This window comes from Mytilus trossulus, chromosome 1 (assembly GCF_036588685.1).
Source record: "Mytilus trossulus isolate FHL-02 chromosome 1, PNRI_Mtr1.1.1.hap1, whole genome shotgun sequence".
Taxonomy (NCBI): Eukaryota; Metazoa; Mollusca; class Bivalvia; order Mytilida; family Mytilidae; genus Mytilus; species Mytilus trossulus.
The window spans coordinates 28,300,678-28,319,556 of NC_086373.1; the positions used below are offsets into that span (position 1 = coordinate 28,300,678).

At 34.3% G+C, this 18,879-nt stretch overlaps 1 long non-coding RNA gene across 2 annotated transcripts in view; it reads left to right on the top strand.

The window, feature by feature from the left end:
• LOC134707347 (uncharacterized) overlaps positions 1-16,935 on the top strand; it is an 83,850-nt gene extending 66,915 nt beyond the window's left edge. For both annotated transcript variants that reach the window (XR_010105699.1, XR_010105700.1), the window contains one exon: positions 16,861-16,935. This is a non-coding gene — a long non-coding RNA (uncharacterized LOC134707347). The remainder of the gene's footprint in view (positions 1-16,860) is intronic.
• The last annotated feature ends 1,944 nt before the right edge of the window (positions 16,936-18,879 follow it).

An 18,879-nucleotide genomic window follows, 5' to 3' on the forward strand; every position in this document is an offset into this window, starting at 1 on the left:
CAAATAAATTCGCGTGAGACATTTTTTTAATAATTTTTCTGTAAGGGTGGGTTGGGGTGTCCGACCCTAAATTTGGACCTTCGTTAAAGATAGAAAACTCAACCAAAGAACACTTTAGATTTTTTCTCAAGTAGACCTTATTTACCAAATATCAATTTGCACTTAGTGATGACAAAAGTAGAAAGATAAAACATTTTTGACAAACTTTTCTGTAAGGGCGAGGCGGGGTGTCCGACCCTAAATTTGGACCTACGTAAAAAATAGAAAACTAAACCAGAGAACACTCTGGATTTTTTTCTCAAGTAGACATTAGCTACGCAACACTCCTTTGCACTTAATGAGGACTAAAGTCTCAGCGTAGGACATGTTTTATTAATAACTATTCTGTAAAGGGTGGGTTAGGGTGTCCGACCTTAAATTTGGACCTACGTTAAAAATAGAAAACTAAACCAGAGAACCCTCTGGATTTTATTCTCAAGTAGACATAAGCCCCCCAACATCCCTTTGCACTTTGCCGACCCTAAATTTTGACCTACAATCAAAATAGAAAACTCAACCGTAGAACACTTTGAATTTTTTCTCAAGTAAAACTTATTTACCCAAAATCCCTTTGCACTTAGTGATGACAAAAGTATACGGATAGAATTTTTTTTATTATCTTTTCTGTAAGGGTGAGGTGGGTGTCTCACCCTAAATTTGCACATACGTTAAAAATAGAAAACTAAACCAGAGAACACTCTGGATTTTTTTTCTCAAGTAGACATTAGCCACCCAACATCCCTTTGAACTTAGTGAGGACTAAAATTTTAGCGTAGGACATGTCTTTTTTTTTTTATCAATTTTACTATAGGGTTGAGTAGGTGGACGACACAACATTTAGACCTACGTTAAAAATAGAAAACTAAACCAGACACCACTCGGGATTTTCTTTCTCAGGTAGACATTAGCCACCCAACATCCTTTTGCACTTAGTGAGGACTAAAGTCTTAGCGTAGGATATGTTTTTAAAAAAACTATTTTACTGTAAGAGTGGGGAAGTTGGCGGACCATAATTTTCACCTACGTTAAAAATAAAGAAATAAACCAGAGAACACTTTGGATTTTTTTCTCAAGTAGACATTTGCTACCTAACATTCCTTTGCACTTAGTGAGAACTAAAGTATTAGCGTAGGACATGTTTTTTTAATTAATTTTATTTTAAAGGTGGTGTAGGTGGCCGACACAACATTTGGACCTACTTTTAAAAAACAATTAACCGCAGAACACCCTCGATTTTTTCTCAAGTAGACATAAGGTACAAAGCATCCTCTTGGGTCTCGAGCTGAGGAAAGTAATGTCATAGCACATTGTTTTATTATTTTTTCTGTAACGGGTGAGGTGGCCGACCATAATTTTGGACCTACGTTAAAAATAGAAAACTCAACCGAAGAACACTTTAGATTTTTTCTCAAGTAGACCTTATTTACCCAACATCCCTTTGCACTTAGTGTTGACAAAAATATAAGAGTAGATCATTTTTGATTAACTTTTCTGTAAGAATGGGATGGGTGTCCGACCCTAAATTTGGACCTTCGTTTTAAAATAGAAAACTCAACCGAAGAACACTTTAGATTTTTTCTCAAGTAGACCTTATTTACCAAACATCCCTTTGCACTTAGTAATGACAAAAGTATAAGGGTAGAACGTTTTTAATTAACTTTTCTGTAAGGCCGGGGTGGATGTCCGACCCTAAATTTGGACCAATGTTAAAAATAGAAAACTCAACCGAAGAACACTCTGGATGATTTCTCAAGTAGACCTTATTAAACAAATATCCCTTTGCACTTAGTGAAGACAAAAGTATAAGGGTAGAACAATTTTGATTAACTTTTCTGTAAGGGTGGGGTGGGGTGTCCGACCCTCAATTTGGACCTACGTTAAAACTAGAAAACTAAACTGTAGAACACTTTGGATGATTTCTCAAGAAGCCCTTATTAACCAAATATCCCTTTGCACTTAGTGATGACAAAAGTATAAGGGTAGAACAATTTTGATAAACTTTTCTGTAAGGGTGGGGTGTGGTGTCCGACCCTAATTTGGACCTACGTTAAACCAGAAACCTCAACCGAAGAACACTTTAGATTTTTTCTCAAGTAGACCTTATTTACCAAACACCCCTTTGCACTTAGTGATGACAAAAGTATAAGGGTAGAACGTTTTTGATTAACTTTTCTGTAAGGCTGGGGTGGATATCCGACCCTAAATTTGGACCAATGCTAAAAATAGAAAACTCAACCGCAGAACACTCTGGATGATTTCTCAAGTAGACCTTATTAACCAAATATCCTTTTGCACTTAGTGATGACAAAAGTATAAGGGTAGAACAATTCTGATAAACTTTTCTGTAAGGGTGGGGTGTGGTGTCCGACCCTAAATTTGGACCTACGTTAAAAGTAGAAAACTAAACCGTAGAACACTTTCGATTTTTTCCCAAGTAGACCTTATTTACCAAATATCCATTTGCACTTAGTGATGACAAAAGAATAAGGGTAGAACATATTGTTTTAACATTTTTGTAAGGGTGGTTTCAGTGTCCGACCTTAAATTTGGACCTACGTGAATAATTGAAAACCCTTTTTCTGTAAGGGTGGGTTAGTTAGCCGACTTTAATTTTAACCAACGTTAGAAATCAAAAAACTAAACCAGAGAACTTATTGGATTTTTTTTTGTCAAGTGGACATAAGCTTACCAACTATGAGTATAACTAGTGATGACAAATGGATTAGCGTGAGACATTTTTTTAATAATTTTTCTGTAAAGGTGGGATGGGGTGCCCGACCCTAAATTAGGACCTACGTTAAAAATAGAAACTTCAACCGAAGAACATTTTGGATATTTTCTCAAGTAGACCTTATTTACCCAACATCCCTTTGCATTTAGTGTTGACAAAAATAAAAGAGTACAGCATTTTTGATTAAATTTTCTGTAAGAATGGGATGGGTGTCCGACCCTAAATTTGGACCTTTGTTAAAAATAGAAAACTCAACCAAAGAACACGTAAGATTTTTTCTCAAGTAGACCTTATTTACCAAACATCCCTTTGCATTTAGTACAGATCTGTAATGACAAAATTATAAGGGTAGAATGTTTTTGATAAACTTTTCTGTTAGGGTGGGTCGGGTGTCCGACCCTTAATTTTGACCAACGTTAAAAATGGAAAACTCAACCGAAGAACACTTTGGATTTTTTCTCAAGTAGACCTTATTTACCCAACATCCCTTTGCACTTAGTGTTGACAAAAATAAAAGAGTACAGCATTTTTGATTAAATTTTCTTTTAGAATGGGATGGGTGTCCGACCCTAAATTTGGACCTTCGTTAAGAATAGAAAACTCAACCAAAGAACACGTTAGATTTTTTCTCAAGTAGACCTATTTTACCAAACATCCCTTTGCATTTAGTACAGATCTGTAATGACAAAATTATAAGGGTAGAATGTTTTTGATAAACTTTTCTGTTAGGGTGGGTCGGGTGTCCGACCCTAAATTTTGACCAACGTTAAAAATGGAAAACTCAACCGAAGAACACTTTGGATTTTTTCTCAAGTAGACCTTATTTACCCAACATCCCTTTGCACTTAGTGTTGACAAAAATAAAAGAGTACAGCATTTTTGATTAAATTTTCTGTAAGAATGGGATGGGTGTCCGACCCTAAATTTGGACCTTCGTTAAGAATAGAAAACTCAACCAAAGAACACGTTAGATTTTTTCTCAAGTAGACATATTTTACCAAACATCCCTTTGCATTTAGTACAGATCTGTAATGACAAAATTATAAGGGTAGAATGTTTTTGATAAACTTTTCTGTGAGGGTGGGTCGGGTGTCCGACCCTAAATTTTGACCAACGTTAAAAATGGAAAACTCAACCGAAGAACACTTTGGATTTTTTCTCAAGTAGACCTTATTTACCCAACATCCATTTGCACCTAGTGATGACAAAAGTATAGGGGTAGAACTTTTTTGATTAACTTTTCTGTAAGGGTGGGGTGGGGTGTCCGAACCTAAATTTGGACCTACGTTAAAACTAGATGCCTTAACCGTAGAACACTTTGGATTTTTCCTCAAGTAGACCTCTTTAACCAAATATGCCTTTGCACTTAGTGATGACAAAAGTATAAGGGTAAAACAATTTTGATTAACTTTTCTGTAAAGATGGCGTGGGGTGTCCGACCCTAAATGTGGACCTACGTTAAAAATAGAAAACTAGACCGTAGAGCGCTTTGGATTTGTTCCAAAGTAGACCTTGTTTACCAAATATCTATTTGCACGTAGTGATGACAAAAGCCTAAGGGTCGAACATATTGTTTTAACATTTTTGTAAGGATGGGTTGGGGTGTCCGACCCTAAATTTGGACCTACGTTAACAATTGAAACCCTTTTTCTGTTAGAGTGGGTTAGATAGCCGACCATAATTTTACCAACGTTGGAAATCAAGAAACTAAACCAGAGAACTCATTGGATTTTTTTTCTCAAGTGAACATAAGCTTACCAACAATGAGTATAACTAATGATGACAAATGGATTAGTGTGAGACATGTTTTTAACAACTTTTCTGTAAGGGTGGGGTATTGTGTCCGACCCTTGATTTGGACCTACGTTAAACATAGAAAACTCAACCGAAGAACACTTTAGATTTTTTCTCAAGTAGACCTTATTTACCTAACATCCCTTTGCACTTAGTGCTGACAAAAATATAAGAGTAGAACATTTTTTGTTAAGTTTTCTGTAAGAATGGGATAGGTGTCCGACCCTTAATTTGGACATTCGTTAAAAATAGAAAACTCAACCGATAACACTTTAGATTTTTTCTCAAGTAGACCTTATTTACAAAATATCCCTTTGCACTTAGTATTGACAAAAGTATAAGGGTAGAACGTTTTTGAGTAAATTTTCTGTATGGGCGGGGTTTGGTGTCCGAACCTAAATTTGGACCAACGTTAAAAATAGAAAACTAAACTAGAGAACCCTCTGGATTTTTCTCAAGTAGACATTAGCCACCCAACATTCCTTTGCACTTAGTGAGGACTAAAGTCTTAGCGAAGGACATGTTTTTTTAATTAATTTTACTGTAAGGGTGGTGTAGGTGGCCGACAAAACATTTGGACCTACGTTTAGAAAAAAATTAACCGCAGAACACCCTGGATTTTTTCTCAAAAAGACATAAGGTGCAAAGCCTCCTCTTTGGTCTCGTGCTGAGGAAAGTAATGTCATAGCACATTGTTTCAATTTTTTTTTCTGTTAGGGTGGGGAAAGTGGCCGACCCTAAATTTGGATCTACGTTAAAAATAGAAAACTCAATGAAAGAACACTTTGGATTTTTTTCTCAAGTAGACCTTATTTACCCAACATCCCTTTGTACTTAGTGTTGACAAAAATATAAGAGTAGATCATTTTTGTTAAGTTTTCTGTAAGAATGGGATAGGTGTCCGACCCTAAATTTGGACATTCGTTAAAAATAGAAAACTCAACCGATAACACTTTAGATTTTTTCTCAAGTAGACCTTATTTACCAAATATCCCTTTGCACTTAGTATTGACAAAAGTATAAGGGTAGAACGTTTTTGAGTAACTTTTCTGTAAGGGCGGGGTTGGGTGTCCGAACATAAATTTGGGCCAACGTTAAAAGTAGAAAACTAAACTAGAGAACCCTCTGGATTTTTCTCAAGTAGACATTAGCCACCCAACATTCCTTTGCACTTAGTGCGGACTAAAGTCTTAGCGTAGGACATGTTTTTTTAATTAATTTTACTGTAAGGGTGGTGTAGGTGGCCGACAAAACATTTGGACCTACGTTTAGAAAAAAATTAACCGCAGAACACCCTGGATTTTTTTCTCAAATAGACATAAGGTGCAAAGCCTCCTATTTGGTCTCGAGCTGAGGAAAGTAATGTCATAGCACCTTGTTTTTTTTTCTGTTAGGGTGGGGAAAGTGGCCGACCCTAAATTTGGATCTACGTTACAAATAGAAAACTCAATGGAAGAACACTTTGGATTTTTTCTCAAGTAGACCTTATTTACCCAACATCCCTTTGCACCTAGTGTTGAGAAAAATATAAGAGTAGATCATTTTTGATTAATTTTTCTGTAAGAATGGGATGGGTGTCCGACCCTAAATTTGGACCTTCGTTAAAAATAGAAAACTCAACCGAAGAACACGTTAGATTTTTTTTCAAGTAGACCTTATTTACCCAACATCCCTTTGCACCTAGTGATGACAAAAGTATAAGGGTAGAACATTTTTATTAACTTTTCTGTAAGGGTGGGGTGGGGTGTCCGAACCTAAATTTGGACCTACGTTAAAACTAGATGACTAAACCGTAGAACACTTTGGATTTTTACTCAAGTAGACCTCTTTAACCAAATATCCTTTTGCACTTAGTGATGACAAAAGTATAAGGGTAGAACAATTTTGATTAACTTTTCTGTAAAGATGGCGTGGGGTGTCCGATCCTAAATTAAGACCTACGTTAAAACTAGAAAACTAAACCGTAGAGCACTTTGGATTTGTTCCAAAGAAGACCTTGTTTACCAAATATCCATTTGCACGTAGTGAAGACAAAAGCATAAGGGTCGAACATATTGTTTTAACATTTTTGTAAGGATGGGTTGGGGTGTCCGACCCTACATTTGGACCTACGTTAACAATTGAAAACCATTTTTCTGTTAGGGTGGGTTAGATAGCCGACCATAGTTTTACCAACGTTGGAAATCAAGAAACTAAACCAGAGAACTCATTGTATTTTTTTTTCTCAAGTGGACATAAGCTTACCAACAATGAGTATAACTAATGATGACAAATGGATTAGTGTGAGACATGTTTTAACAACTTTTCTGTAAGGGTGGGGTAGTGTGTCCGACCCTTGATTTGGACCTACGTTAAAAAATAGAAAACTCAACCGAAGAACATCCCTTTGCACTTAGTGCTGACAAACATATAAGAGTAGAATATTTTTTATTAAGTTTTCTGTAAAAATGGGATAGGTGTCTGACCATAAATTTGGACATTCGTTAAAAATAGAAAACTCAACCGATAACACTTTAGATTTTTTCTCAAGTAGACCTTATTTACCTAACATCCCTTTGCACTTAGTGCTGACAAAAATATAAGAGTAGATTATTTTTGATTAACTTTTCTGTAAGAATGGGATGGGTGTCCGACCCTAAATTTGGACCTTCGTTTAAAATAGAAACTCAACCGCAGAACACTTTGGATTTTTTTTCAAGTACACCTTATTTACCAAACATCCCTTTGCACTTAGTAAGGACAAAATTATCAGGGTAGACTGTTTTTGATAAACTTTTCTGTAAGGGTGGGGTGGGGGTGTGCGACCCTAAATTTGAACCTACGTTAAAACTAGAAAACTAAACCGTAGAACACTTCGGATGATTTCTCAAGTAGACCTTATTAACCAAATATACCTTTGCACTTAGTGATGACAAAAGTAGAAGGGTAGAACAATTTTGATAAACTTTTCTGTAAGGGTGGGATGGGGTGTCCGACCCTAAATTTGGACCTATGTTAAAACTAGAAAACTTAACGGTAGAACACTTTTGATTTTTCCCAAGTAGACCTTATTTACCAAATATCTATTTGCACTTAGTGATGACAAAAGTATAAGGGTAAAATATATTGTTTTTACATTTTTGTATGGTTGGGTTGGGGTGTCCGACCCTAAATTTGGACCTACGTTAACAATTGAAAACCCTTTTTCTGTAAGGGTGTCGGAAAATACGCGAAGTACTAACATTACGTTATGGTAACGTTGTTACCATAACGCTATACTGTGTGACGTTATATTATATGCATTAGCTATCACAACGATTAAACGTATAGAAAACACAACGCATGATTTACTTAGATTATTCAACATTTAATGGTGCCGTAACTTTTGGATATATATGGATTCAAAGCTGAAGTCAGTTCGTGCTGGACACAAAGGAGCCGTCACGAAGCTACTGGTGAAATTCGACGAGTTAAAGTCAAAAACAGACACAGAAGTTGACGAAGTGAAAGCCCTTGATGATGCTGTCACGCAGAAACAGAAAACATTGATTGACCTGAATAACAGACTTTTGGAACAGACATCGGAGGAAAATCTGGAGCAGGAAATCACCGACTCAGATGAGTATATGTACGAACTTGATTGTAAAATTAGACAAATTCGGAAATTTATTAAGTCCTTTGAAACCAGTACTATAATTTCGCATGCTATTGTTGGTCCTTCAACGAGCAGACTTAACCCAGACGCATATAATTTCACACCCGAAGCTAGAGTTGATATGAACACATGTGCAATAGATTCTATCAACCAGCAGTATTCAATGCACGCCCCTGCAGTTCATACCCGTCCATCGGAGAATGTCATGTTTCAAGTCCCGTCAGAACCGAGATCTTCAAAATCTAATTACCATAGGCTTCCAAAGTTAGACTTACCCTATTTTAATGGAGATATTCTCAAGTGGCAGACATTTTGGGATTGTTTCGAGTCATCCATACACTTCAACGACACATTAACGCCAATCCAAAAGTTTAATTATCTGAAAGCCCAGCTGGAGGGAAGCGCCGCGCAAACAGTAGAGGGATTCGCTTTGACAAATGGTAACTACGAAACCGCTGTCAACCTTCTCAGAGATCGGTTCGGACAGCCTAGCAAACTGATACATGCTTACATGAAAGCACTCATGAATTTACCCGCACCGACAAATGATGCTTTTAGTTTGAGATCTTACGGAGACAGATTAGAATCATACGTACGAGGATTAAAGTCACTTGGTCAAACACCAGAGATGTATGGTTCGCTTTTGGTACCTGTAGTTTTGGACAAGTTACCGATTGATATAAGAAAGAATATTGCAAGAGAACACGGAAGAGATAATTTGATATTAGATAATTTACGCAAATCTATAACTAAAGAGATCGACATACTCGAAGCTGGAGAAGGAGTCACAGATTCAGACAGATTGTACGCTACTGCATTTTTCATGGGTACGCAATCACATTCATACAAGATAAAAATTCACAGACACACATCAGAAGACAAATACACGTACATGTATTTTCTGTTCAGGTGAGCACTATCCGACGGAGTGCTCTGAAGTAACAGACGCAAACGCTAGAAATCAAATCGTAAAACAGAAACAGTTATGCTTTAACTGTTTAGGGTCACACCGAGTGGCCGCATGCAAGTCTACTAAACGATGTAAAAAGTGTAACGGAATGCATCATACTAGCATATGTAGAGGCAAAGAGGTAATTCCAGGTACGACACCGGAGCATTCAACACAACAGTCATCAGTAAACAAAGTTGAAACACCAAACGAGACTAGAGTAATGTATTCATCACAACAAAATCACAACATTCTCCTGAAAACAGCAATTGCACCAGTTGTATATAACGACCAAGAAGTAAAATGTAACTTCTTATTTGACGAGGGAGCACAGTGTTCTTTTATAACTCAGAAACTAGCTGATCAATTAGAAATAAAACCCACAGAAAAAGTAAGCATCCAACTGTCTGTGTTCGGAGATTTATCTCAGAAGGTTCGTAACTTAGACACTGCAACAATACAACTACAGACCGACACAGGAGACAAGGTGCTTATTAATACACTCATTATTCCAGAAATTGCCGTCCCAATTAAGAACAATATTTCCCTGACTACAAGGAGCTTGCCACACTTAAGAGAACTTAAACTTGCACATTCTATGCAAAGTACAGAACGTTTCGTAATTGACTTTCTCATAGGCGCCGACCACTATTGGGACATTCTCGAGGACAAAGTAATTAGAGGAAACGGACCCACTGCTGTTCAGTCAAAGATCGGATATCTATTATCAGGACCGATCAATAGAAACATCAACCAGCCATCAACAGTTCTTGTAAACGTCATCGCACACAAGAACACAACTATTGATAACGAGAAAGGCAATTCCACAGAAGAGTTGTCTCAGAAACATAACCATCAAGATGATGTACCTTCAGGTATGATCGTTACCAAAAGAAGACCCTTTGAGGAAAACATCCAAGGAAGTGACTATCTACCAAGACCGCCCGAACGAACACACCCTCAACTGGTGGAGTCAAGAAGCCACATAGATACAGGACAGAAACTTATAATGAAAGAAATTTACAGCTGAGCCTGAAATTACCGTGTGTGCTAGAAGGAACATCCATGAATGGACTTAAAGATAAACTGTAATTGTGTTCAGTCAAGGTTAAGGAACTAAATTATTTTATTTGAGATGGACATTAATTTTAAATTATTTATCTGTATTGTGAATTTTACATTTGTTTAATTGTCGTTACATATTTCACTTTTGTCGGCCCCCAGAATGTTGGAAAATACGCGAAGTACTAACATTACGTTATGGTAACGTTGTTACCATAACGCTATACTGTGTGACGTTATATTATATGCATTAGCTATCACAACGATTAAACGTATAGAAAACACAACGCATGATTTACTTAGATTATTCAACAAAGGGTGGGTTAGATAGCCGACCTTAATTTTCACCAACGTTAGAAATCAAAAAACTAAACCAGAGACATCATTGGATTTTTTTTTCTCAAGTGGACATAAGCTTACCAACTATGAGTTGAACTAGTGATGAAAAATGGATTTGCGTGAGACATTTTTTTAATAACTTTTCTGAAAGGGTGGGGTGGGGTGTCCGACCCTAAATTAGGACCTACGTTAAAAATAGAAAACTCAACCGAAGAACTTTTTGGATTTTTTCTCAAGTAGACCTTATTTACACAACATCCCTTTGCACCTAGTGTTGACAAAAATATAAGAGTAGAACATTTTTGATTAACTTTTCTGTAAGAATGGGATGGGTGTCCGACCCTAAATTTGGACCTTCGTTAAAAATAGAAAACCCAACCGAAGAACACGTTAATTTTTTTCTCAAGTAGACCTCATTTACCAAACATCCCTTTGCACTTAGTAATGACAAAATTATAAGGGTAGAACGTTTTTGATTAACTTTTCTGTAAGGGTGGGATGGGTGTCCGACCCAAAATTTGGACCAACGTTAAAAATAGAAAACCCAACCGAAGAACACTTTGGATTTTTTCTCAAGTAGACCTTATTTACCCAACATCCCTTTGTACCTAGTGATGACAAATGTATAAGGGTAGAACATTTTTGATTAACTTTTCTGTCAGGGTGGGGTGGGGTGTCCGACCCTTAATTTTGACCTAAGTTAAAAATAGAAAACTAAACAAGAGAACACTTTTGATTTTTTTATCAAGTCGACATTAGCTCCCCAACATTCCTTTGCAATTAGTGAGTACTTAAGTGTGAGCGTAAGGCATGTTGTTTTTAATTAATTCAACTGTAAGGTAGGAGTAGGTGGCCGAAAAAAAATTTGGAGCTACGTTAAAAATAAAAAAATGAACCGAAGAACACTCTGAATTTTTGTGACTGGATATGAGCTACCCAAATTCACTTTGTGATGACAAAAGTATAAGCGTTGGACGTTTTTATTAACTTTTCAGTAAGGGTGGGGTAGGGTGTCCGACCCAATATTGGACCTACATTAAAAAGAAAAAAGTAAACCGCAAAACACCCTGTATTTTTTTCTCAAGTACCAGTCTTCCTTTTGGGTCTCGTGCTGATAAAAGTAATGTCGTAGAACATTGCTTTCTGTAAGGGTTGGGTAAGTGGCCGAACTCAACTTTTAACCTACGTTAAAAATAAAAAAAAAAATAAACCAGATAACACATTGGAAGGTTCTCTAGTGGAAATAAGCTAACCAAGTTCCTTCGCACCTAGTGATTACAAATGTATAAGCGTAAAACATTTTTCAATAACTTGTTGTAAGGGTGGGATAAGGAGTCCGACTAAAGATTTTGACCTACGTTAAGAAAAAAAAGGCCCGCAGAACACCCTGGATTTTTACTCAAGTAGACATAATGTAAAAAGCCTCCTTTTGGGTCTCGTGATGATGAAAGTAATGTTGTAAAACAACTCTTCTGTAAGGGTTAGGTAAGGGGCCGACTATAATTTTCACCTTCGTTAGAATTTTAAAAAATAAATAACCAAAGAACACTTTGGATTCTTTCCTGTCATTATCAGAGTTGATCATGTCACGTTTCTTAAAGTTTCTTACACATTTTATTTTCTTTATCTATTTATCAAATGGCGAAATCTTATCATATTTCAAATTTTAGAGCAATCCTTTGAGAAATGAAAAAAAGTTATTAGCATTTTTCATTTGGTCCAGTCATTAGTCATGTTAGTGTAACCCCCCTGTTGTCAATAAAACAAAATTTTGCAACGGAATGCCGGTCATGAGGCACTGAGATTGTACACTTCAAAATGAATGCCTAACATGAACCAGAAGTCCCAAGGTGGCTATACAAATTATTTATTGAACAGGACTCTATGTGTTTACTATGATTTTCAATGCGTTCCCATGGGGCAACCAGATTAATGCCGAGGGATCTTACTCTGTCGCTGATAAATTTAGAAACAGACATCTTTTTGAAAAATGACACTGGGCATTGCCTGATGATGTCTTTTTTAAACAACTAAATGGTTTTGCCGTTCACCTTCGTGTAAAAAAAGAAAGACTTAGAATATATGGTAATGTATATTTGGAACAGCAAGGAGAATCAATAATTCATATTTCATATGATCAAAAATATTTCTGGTTGGTACAATGCTATCATGTTGTCGTTTCTAGTCACAAACTTATGTGTAAGTATTGGGTTCTAATGTTTTCAGTCATATTTCTTGAACAGTTTTAAACAGTTGTTTAAAAATTACAAAATAAAATCGTACTTAAAATTAACTTCTCATAGGGTAAATCATCGCTTTACAATAATAAGCCACATGACGAACCCACATGACTTGCAATCACCTGATACATTCGAAAAAAATGGCGGTTTATCTTTTCAAAACGAGCGTGGTTTATTCAATTGTCAAACACTTTTCTCATTCTCTAAACTGAAAACATAAAAAAACCCTCTCATAGGAAACTTGACCCAGGGTATAAATGTGCGCTCTATACATACCAAAAGACGGTATATATAAGAAAGATATGGTATGATTGCAAATGAGACAATTTCCACCAGAGGCCAAGGGACACAAACATTAACAAATATAGGTCACCGTATGGCCTTCTACACTGAGCGAAGCCTATACAGCATAGTTAGCCATAAAAGGCCCTGAAATGACAAATGTAAACAATTCAAACCAGAAAAAATCATGGCCTAAAAAATGAACGAAAACGATATAAAGCACATCAACAAACGACAACCACTAAATCACAGTCTCCTGACTTGAGGCAGGCAGAAACATAAAGAATGTGGCAGGGTTAAAAATGGTAGTTGGATCCCAACCCTCCTCTCACCTGGGACAGTGGTTTTACAGTAGTACATCAAACGGAAGAACTATAAAAATCAGTTGAAAAAGACTAATCAGATGAATACATTTAGAAATACATCTTACAAAAAAACCCAGAGTGGACCTGGTGGGTACTGGTATATCCCAACATCACGATGCTAAGAACTCATCTGAGAGAACTCTCAGTTACTGACAGCTTTTTCAAAGTTACTAACAATTTAAAAAAACAATCCTGCATATAAGACTTAATAATCAATTTGTACACATCCGCACATGCAATGGATTTAGTGTAAAGACATCATAAAAAAATCCCAGATAATTTATATCAATGTTTTGTTTCACGGTATATGCACCTCTTGGTCCTTAGTCACCCTCTGCTTTATGCTAGTTGGCTTTGTAACATGTAAGCATGGTGAACAATCTTAACACATATTTGTGTGGATCATTAATCAGGCCCTGCAAGTGTTATGCAACCTGAGGGTTCCACTAGTGCTATAAATTGTATTTTATTTAAATTGATGTATAAAATTGAGAAAACTTTCATCATGTTCATTTACCTTCAGGCGTATATTTTACATTATGTGTAATTGAAGTTGGACTTTCATATAACTGTAGACAAAAGGAACTTGGTAGCTATAATGGTTTACTTTTTTAAATTGTAAAATTAAGAGTTGTCTCATTGGCACTCACAAGACATCTTCCTATATCTATTGGTAAGCTAATGTTTAGATATTTTAGATTAAGATATACAAGTGTGTTATAAAAAAATCCAGCTTTCTTATCTTTTAAAAGGGCACTAGCGACGAGATATATAAAAAATCTAAAGTATGATTTGTTTTGTTCAATCATTAATGAAAGTGAAATAGTGAAATAATAATTCACTTTAAGCAGCTAAAAAGGTTCAATTTTGTCAAATTAAGCTAATAAAAATTGAAAATGAATTATTCACTTGCAAGTGAATAACTCGACCTCATTAAGCCAGTATTCACGTGAACTCCAATTTAACCCCGTAGAAAGAGATAAAATAATGCATGCATAGTACGTGTACGATTATTTAAAGGAAAAGAATGTCAACAATGAAAGTAAAACAAAGGTAAATGATTTAATTGACTGATTCGATCCACCAAAAATCATTCTTATTTAGGAAAAAACGACCATAAACATAAATTTTGAATCTATAATACAAAATTAAGCACCAGTTGATTAATCTATTTATATCTTTGTTTATGTTTACATAGCTTATATGGTTTTAGAAGGTCAACTCGAAATTTAATTAGATGACGTCATGCTAAAATTCACACGAAACAAAGCTAAATCTTATTGAGAACATGCCCTGTAAATTGTTTATTTTTTACTTTTGATAGTTTGGAAAAATGTTTTACATTGTCATTAATACAATATGAGAATTTGATTCAAATTGGTGAACATGAATTTGACAGCTAGTGCCCTTTTAAGTAGGAGTAATTATTCCACAGATGAAGCGCTACATTTCAATACATTGAATACTACTGGTCTAGTTCTGATTCAAAAACTAATTAATTAGACCAGCCAGCCAGTATAACGATTGAGTTTTCAGATGAAGAAAATTTTAAGCAGAATCTGATTGACACATGTTCAATTAATACACACGATGAAATCTATCTCTTCTGAGGAACTTTTAACCTTTGAGTTATTTAAGACTGCATGTTGTCTTTTTATTAGTGTGATTAGTGTGATTGGTTTGTTGTCTTATTGATGTACATACAAATGAACCTTATATCCCTTTATTTATGTATACAAATGATTTAGTTTGGATTTAACGCGTCTTCTGATTGGCTGAAGTTATTTTGTAATCAGCTCATAAATATAATTAAGTCATGTGACCGTGACGTCATCAACGTTTTTTCATGGTTTTCTACGATTTAAATGAAATTTAGAATTAAATTATAAGAAATGAATGTAATATTTTTTTTAGGTCTATTCAAAATAACAAAAAAATATGTGGTGCACACTGTTAAATAACACGCTACACACTTTATTCAGTGTGCACCAATTTTTTTATATTATATCTTCAAAGACAGAAACAATATTACAGTCATTCCTTAATTGATAATTATGAAGTAATGAAAAAGAATCATTAACCCAGACCTACTTATATACTCTACCTTCATTAACTAATCATGGACTCATGACTGTATAAGTAGCAATGATTACAATGTTTTTTTGGTAACAACATTATTAATTATTTATGTGACTTCTTTGTGTTAAAGTAATGACAGATTGTATACAGCATGAAAGAATACAGAACAGTGAGAGAATGTATTTGTGATACAAATTGTTACTATGGGAGATAATCATTTAATATTATATAGATTACTTCTCTTGTTTATATGCAATCTTCACATTTGAAAAAAACCCAACGACTATACAATATGATACTTATTCCTTCGCAGGAACATGCATCAACCAACCAAAATTTACAAATTAGAAAAAATAAACTGAAATACTTAAATTTCAAATGGTTTGATGTGCGTTTTGGACATTCCCTTACTTTCAGACTCCTGTTCCCCAAGAAGGTTATATTTCACTCTTGAATGGAAGTGCAGCACTTTTATATCTCTGTGTTTATAATAAATATTTTGGAATAGAAATTGATTCTGAAATTGAGGAATCAGTCGGCAATTTTTAAAAGTATAAAGTTTATAAATGGAGACACTATCTATTCTTCAGATATCTTTGCTTCTAGGGATTCTTTTGTCAGTTCAAATGCAGATACAATTGAACATACAGGCAAAGTGCAAGACCAGGAACTATAATCAAATACATTTGAGTCATACTGTTTAATTCTGAATCAGTCTTTAAGTGTACAAATAAAGCAGATATCTGACAGAATTTGATAGACGCATGTCATATTCAAATTGTTGACAAAATGGAATCTGATTCTTCTGCATATTCAGATAGTTTTATTAACCCAGAGCACAGGTGACTATACTTTCCTCCTATCCAACCACTAATTTAACTAAAAAGAAGTCTGGTGGTGATATTAGTTTGAATAGGTACATGTACAAGCATGTTTTCAATCTAACGTTTTATGATTAACATTTTTCATACACCAGCTGATTCTTTAAAATTTCATTGCATTACATTTTTGTTTTGCACAAGTAATTTATTATAATTTATTATTTATTTACCGGATTTGTTATAACATGAGCAACACGACCGGTGCCTAATGTGGAGCAGAATCTGCATACTCTTCCGGAGCACCTGAGATACCCCTAGTTTTTGGTGGAATTCGTGTTGCTTATTCTTTAGTTTTCTATGTTCATGATGTTGTGTCATGTGTACTTTTGTTTGTCTGTTTGTGTTTTTCAATTTTTAGCCATGTCAATTTATTTTCGATTTAAGAGTTCGGCTGTTCCTGTGGTATCATTTTCTTCTTTTGTGTGAATTTATTAGTAGCACTTATCAGTACTTTATGTTTTTAAGGTTGATACAAAACATGACTTTTCTAAACTATAGTGGATGTGTCGTCATGCAAACACAATGAGCTCTTAAATTTTGGTATGTAAATATTTTTTTTAATTTCACTTTTTTATTATTTAATGTTTAAAAAATCTTTTGTGCTGTTTGTTATACCCTTAAGGCTTTGCTTTTATTTTGCATTTATATTTTGTTATGCTTTCTTGCTATTGCTAACTATTGCTTGCTTATGCTTGATTGTTTATTTCTTTAAAACAGTGAATTATGGTCAATATCTGATATATTTATTGATGTGCTTAAATGTTGTGAAGAAAATTATACATCAATAATGTTAAGAAATGATATAACCCTTTTTTATATTATTTAAAGACTTTTTGAAAGATGACAAGTATAAAGAACCCACTAACAAGATTAACAAAAAATCTGCATCTTGTCCCCCAAATAACATTTCTTTGGAAAGACTTATGTCAAAAGTAAATTCGAAATTAAAAGGGGAATCTAATTGCAATATCAAAAGTATAGAAAATGCAATTATTATGTATAGCGGTAGCAAACCGATGCATGGTTAGATACATAATCTTCTGATGATAAAAGAAATATATCTGAGGCAAGAAAATCTAATATGCTTAACATTAAAATAAATGAAGATAGAAAGAGTATTTTTTATTAAAGTCATGGTGACCTATAGTTGTTAATGTCTGTGTCAATTTGGTCTTTTGTGGATAGTTGTCTCATTGGCAATCATACCACATCTTCTTTTTTGTATTTAGCAATAATTAGACTAAGGGAGGATAACAGAAAAAAGAAATTAGAAAAAAACAAGTGAACACAAACAAGATGGTTTGAAGCAAATGAGAGGAATTGGAATTTAAGAAGTAGAATATATACGGAACTTGAAAAATGCTGAAACCAAAACTCAATATATTAAATCTTTGAAACAGCCGTTTAACATGATAAAGGAGTTGGTAACAGTTAATTGTGAACAGGAACATTTAGTTTATACAGTAGCAAAGGAAAACCATACATTGAACTGATATTAGTAGAAAATCTTCATCAACTTTTAGATATAGAAAAACTAGCAAAATTCTCAAAATTAATCTAAAAGTGATTTTATTTTGCTTTATCTAAAGAACCTTTACTTCTTATTATGTACCAAATTTTACATGTATGACATGATGATGAAACCGATTACATCAGGCTAGGGAAAAGTCTCTCATATGACAGAGGAATTTTTATGGTTATTGATAGTTCATCATCTGAAACTATCATATTTTGACAGAATTTTAATTTCTAAATATATTCAGTATAAACTGTTTAAACAAATTCAAAATGGGCATCAGCTTGAACATTTTAATGATTTACTCTATAAAGACTTGTTTCAGTCATAATTTGTTAAAGATTTTATTTCTGCTATACTAAATATTCATAAAATTAAATAACATCTTATTTGTATATTTTAATATGTTACAGATTCAATATTGGAACAAAGACATAAACAGTAGTAATAAAGAGTGCTATGATATCCAGATAGAAGAGATCCTGACAGATAGTCAGATTGGTAATCTGAAGTTCATATTTAATTTGATAATTTGTTTTCAAATCATGATAATCCAGAAAAAGCAATAATTTAATCCTAATTATGCATAATACAGAATTTATAAAAAAAAGTATGATATTAACTGTGATACGAACACGTAGACACTATGGGTATTATTTTTTATATTGCATTGACATAAATATCATGTATAAAATATCTTAGAATACCTAAGTAACATATCTCTTTACACTATCAGAGAAGGATGCATTTGAAAATTAGGACTTTTAATAAAAGAATAGACTTTAGATAGTAAGTTGTATAATTGTTGTCTCCCTTACACATTTGTTATTGACTTTAATGAATTGAATAACTTCCATTTTGTCACTTTGCAAGTTAACAAGCACACTTAAAAATACCAATTAAATTAACCATTACTTTATCTACATTTAGGCACAAACAAATTAATATTCTCTTTAGTCATCAGCCAG